This window comes from Ovis canadensis, chromosome 7 (assembly GCF_042477335.2).
Source record: "Ovis canadensis isolate MfBH-ARS-UI-01 breed Bighorn chromosome 7, ARS-UI_OviCan_v2, whole genome shotgun sequence".
Taxonomy (NCBI): Eukaryota; Metazoa; Chordata; class Mammalia; order Artiodactyla; family Bovidae; genus Ovis; species Ovis canadensis.
Window position 1 is genome coordinate 61,813,403 of NC_091251.1, and position 5,345 is coordinate 61,818,747.

Below are 5,345 nucleotides of genomic sequence, written 5' to 3' on the forward strand. Positions count from 1 at the left end.
AAGATTTCTGGGGCTTCCCTGATGTCTCTCCGGGTAAACAATCCACCTGCAATGCAGGAGACACAGGAGACTCAGGTTTGCTCTCTGAGTTGGGACGATCTCCTGGAGGAGGATATGGCAACCCACTCCAGTATTCCTGCCTGAAAATTCCCACAGAGAGGGGAGCCTGGAGGGCTACAGTCCAAAAGGGTGGCAAAGCGTCAGACATGACTGAGTAATCACATGCACGCACGAAAATTTCTGGTGGTTTTTTTTTAGCTTTTTCTCATTCTTTGTTTTTAAGCATTTAAACTTGAGTTTACATGTATCTAGTTTTTTTGCTTTCTGAGAGTTTAACGTTCTTTATAATCCATACTTGTCACAGATAATAAGTCTGTGTCCACATGAGGTATTATTTTGTTGTGAGTAAGAGATCGAGTCCTGGCTGCGGATTGGCTTGGATTAAGCCTCAGCTCTGCCACTTGGTAGAAAGAGGAGCCTGGCCGGCTACAGTGCCTGGGGTCACAAAGAGTTGGACACAACTGAGCCACTAAGCACAACACAGCAGTGCCACCTGGTAGCTGTGTGGCCTTGACACGCGTTAAGGAAAATCTCTGAGCTTTGGGGGTATTTTCTATCCTTAATAATAATACCTAGTTCATTAGGTTATTCTGAGCTTAAATAAGCAGCTATATGAAAAGTGTCTGGCATGTAGTAGGCATTCCATAAATAACAGCTAATATTATCATTACCACCTAAGCAAACAAACAAAATTAAAAAATATTCATGTAGTTAAAATATTTACGATTTTCAGAGTTAATAATTTGCCTGATAAATTCAATAAATGACAGAAATTTTTTCCTGAATCACCCAAGTAATCTTTACTTTCATACAGCTTTGAAAAGGTAAGTGTTAATTGTTTTGGGGAGCAGACAGAGATGCTTGCACCAAGCATGAGTGTATACTGTACACTTTAATACATGAATCACACACTTGCAAATGCTTGATTTTATTTTCATGAATTTTACCTCAATTTTTTAAAAGTGTGCAATGAATACCTCCTCTGTGCAAAGCACATACTATGTGCCTCTATCTTATTTTGTTCATGAAAATATAGCCACAATGTGGGCTTCCCTGGTGGTGCCTCAGATGGTACTGCTTGAGATGGTACTGCCTGCAATGCAGGAGACCCAGGTTTGATCCCTGAGTCAGGAAGGTCCCCTTGAAAAGCCACAAAGAACTTTCTTTTCCTTTATTGGTCAAGAACATCAAATTAAAGCAGAGATGGATGAAAATAGGTGGATGGATGGGTAGATGGATGAGTACAAGATAGACAAGAGACAGACAAATGATCAGGGTTTCGTGGTTTAGAGAGTCTATCCCCAAAGAAAGAGCTTAAAGACCTCAATATTTTTTCCCAGGCAGGACCAAAGGCTCCAGATGTTAGCTAGAAATAAACACGAGGGATAGTCAAGCATCAAAGTCCAAGAAGGGCACATTTTCAAACAAGGATTTAGATTGATGTTTTGGATAAGAGCTAAAATTCAGGAGGGGATCCTGCAAGGAAAGGAGACTGGGGAGAACTCTCAAGCAGCACCAGGGAGAGCTCCCAGCCAGTAGGCATTTCTGCCTACTAAGAACAAGCTACCCATTTTCCTTCAGAAACTCAGGTCTTCCTCAGCTTGTTCTGCTTTCAGTACAGGGCTATCCCTAAATGGGAAGGAAATCCACGGAAGAGGGAATATATGTATAAGTATGACTGATTTACTTTGCTGTATAGCAGAAAGTGACACAGCAGTGTAAAACAGCTATACTCCATTTTTTTCTAAATGGTAATTAACAACAACAACGACAAAAAACTGGGTCATCTAAAACTTAAGGACCTTTCTGACCTCCAGTCCTAGGGACCACATCTGCTTGCACACAAGCAACTTCAGTCAAGCTTTCAAGGACTGCCTCTCCACAGAGACCTAACTCTGTTTAGAACATTGCTACCCAAAGTGTGGTCTGTGCACCAGGAGCACCAGCACCATTTCTGTGTTAGAATGGAGATCCACAAGCCTATGAAACTGAATCTGCATCTTTACAAGATTCCAGTTGATTCACATGTATCTCAAACACTGAGAAGCATTTGTCTGGCAAACATGACTCCACCAGAATCAGACTTTTGAAGACCTTTGTTTTTTCCCCTGGATAAGAAACAGTGGTTCAAGAGGCAGGAACCCTGGTCATTGGAACCACTGGAAAAAAATCTAGAATTTTCTGTTCAGAAAGACTCCTAGTGATGTCTTGTCATTTGGAATTTATAAGGAATATCTATTTGATTACATAATAACTCATATAAACCACCAGGAAGACATGTGATTAAAAGGAAGAAACAAATGGGAAAATTCTCTCTAGGCGATATTCAGCATGCAACAATATGCAACAGATATTCAGTACGAAACATGTTTATTTTTCCATTAAACTCAGCTGTACTAATTTAAGAGACTCTCCAAAAATATCAGTTGCTATTTAGCCTCCCTTGGTTAAGAGTTGTTTAATTTTTCTATAGACAATTGAGTTGATTCTCATCACCACAGAAGGGAGAACAGAGTGTCATAAAGTCACAGAAGGACGTCCCCACTTACACACGGTCACAGTGCTATAAGAAGGGGACACTGTGACTAAGGGCATGTTCTGGTCATATAAACTTAGAGGGATATGATGGGGATTGCCAGAATCAGAATCAGAAGTTGTATAAAGTGATGTGTTTGCTGCTTGTGTTTGCTTTTTGCATTTCAGTTTCCCAGCAGGAGCATTTTTGTCCTGTTTCTTAGACGTCAGTCCCCAAGGAGTGATGCTCCGTTTTTATCTTGCAATGGATTTTCTAGGTCATCATTTCAGGGAAACTCTCTGTGAATCAATCAAATATGCACCAGGCACTTGCTCTGAGTCCAGTTCCAGGCTGGGGAGTGTGAAGGGGTGAGGGGAAGGGAATTGGGGAGTGAGACTCAAAGTGTGTTTAAGTTCCTCGATTCCTAGCCTTGACAGGTTTCTTGTCTTGCTGGCTTGAGTTAAAATAAAAAAGATACACACACACATACACACACACAATGACACAAACAAAAAAACCCAGAAACCATTGGGAAGAAATGAAAGAGAGTAATACAGTGCTTCTGTCACCAGTCATATCCACAACTGGGTGTTGTTTTTGCTTTGGCTCCATCCCTTCATTCTTTCTGGAGTTATTTCACTGATCTCCAGTAGCATATTGGGCACCTACCAACCTGGGGAGTCCCTTTCAGTACCCTATCATTTTGCCTTTTCATACTGTTCATGGGGTTCTCAAGGCAAGAACACTGAAGTGGTTTGCCATTCCTTTCTCCAGTGGACCACCTTCTGTCAGACCTCTCCACCATGACCCGCCCATCTTGGGTGGCCCAACACGGCATGGCTTAGTTTCATTGAGTTAGACAAGGCTGTGATAGAAGCAAGGTCCGATGCTGTAAAGAGCAATATTGCATAGGAACCTGGAATGTCAGGTCCATGAATCAAGGCAAATTGGAAGTGGTCAAACAGGGGATGACATTCTAGGAATCAATGAACTAAAATGGACTGGAATGGGTGAATTTAACTCACATGACCATTATATCTACTACTGCCGGCAGGAATCCCTTAGAAGAAATGGACCATTATGGTTAACAAAAGAGTCCGAAAGCAGTACTTGGATGCAATCTCAAAAACAAAAGAATGATCTCTCTTCGTTTCCAAGGCAAACCATTCAATATCACAGCAATCCAAGTCTATGCCCCAACCAGTAACGCTGAAGAAGCTGTAGACCTACAATACCTTCTAGAACCAACAGCCAAAAAAGATGTCCTTTTCATTATAGGGGACTGGAATACAAAAGTAGGAAGTCAAGAAACACCTGGAGTAACAGGCAAATTTGGCCTTGGAATATGGAATGAAGCAGGGCAACGACTAATGTAGTTTTGCCAAGAGAATGCACTGGTCATAGCAAACACCCTCTTCCAACAACACAAGAGAAGACCCTACACATGGACATCACCAGATTGTCAACACTGAAATCAGACTGATTATATTCTTTGCAGCTAAAGATGGAGAAGCTCTATACAGTCAGCAAAAACAAGACCAGGAGCTGACTGTGGCTCAGATCATAAACTCCTTATTGCCAAATTCAGACTGAAATAGAAGAAAATGGAGAAAACCACTAGACTTTTCAGGTATGACCTAAATCAAATCCCTTATGATTATACAGTGGAGGTGAGAAATAGATTTAATGGACTAGATCTGATAGACAGAGTGCCTGATGAACTATGGACGGAGGTTCGTGACATTGTACAGGAGTCAGGGATCAAGACCATGCCCATGGAAAACAAATGCAAAAAAGCAAAATGGCTGTCTGGGGAGGCCTTACAAATAGCTGTGGATAGAAGAGAAGTTAAAAGCAAAGGAGAAAAGGAAAGATATAAGCTTCTGAATGCAGAGTTCCAAAGAATAGCAAGGAGAGATAAGAAAGCTTTCCTCAGAGATCAATGCAAAGAAATAGAGGAAAACAACGGAATGGGAAAGACTAGAGATCTCTTCAAGAAAATCAGAGATACCAAGGGAACATTTCATGCAAAGATGGGCTCCATAAAGGACAGAAATGGTATGGACCTAACAGAAGCAGAAGATATTAAGAAGAGGTGGCAAGAATACACAGAAGAAATACAAAAAAGAGCTTCATGACCCAGATATTCACGATGGTGTGATCACTCACCTAGAGCCAGACATCCTGGAATGTGAAGTCAAGTGGGCCTTAGAAAGCATCAGTACAAACAAAGCTAGTGGAAGTGATGGAATTCCAGTTAAACTATTTCAAATCCTGAAAGATGATGCTGTGAAAGTGCTGCACTCAATATGCCAGCAAATTTGGAAAACTCAGCAGTGGCCACAGGACTGGAAAAGGTCCGTTTTCATTCCAATCCCAAAGAAAGGCAATGCCAAACAATGCTCAAACTACCACACAATTGCACTCATCTCACATGATAGTAAAGTAATGCTCAAAATTCTCCAAGCCAGGCTTCAACAATACATGAATTGTGTACTTTCAGATTTTCAAGCTGGCTTTAGAAAAGGCAGAGGAACCAGAGATCAAATTGCCAACATCTGCTGGATCATTGAAAAAGCAAGAGAGTTCCAGAAAAACATCTATTTCTGGTTTATTGACTATGCCAAAGCCTTTGACTGTGTGGATCACAATAAACTGTGGAAAATTCTGAAAGAGATGGGAATACCAGACCACCTGACCTGCCTCTTACGAAACCTATAAGCAGGTCAGGAAGCAAGAGTTAGAACTAGACATGGAACAACAGACTGGT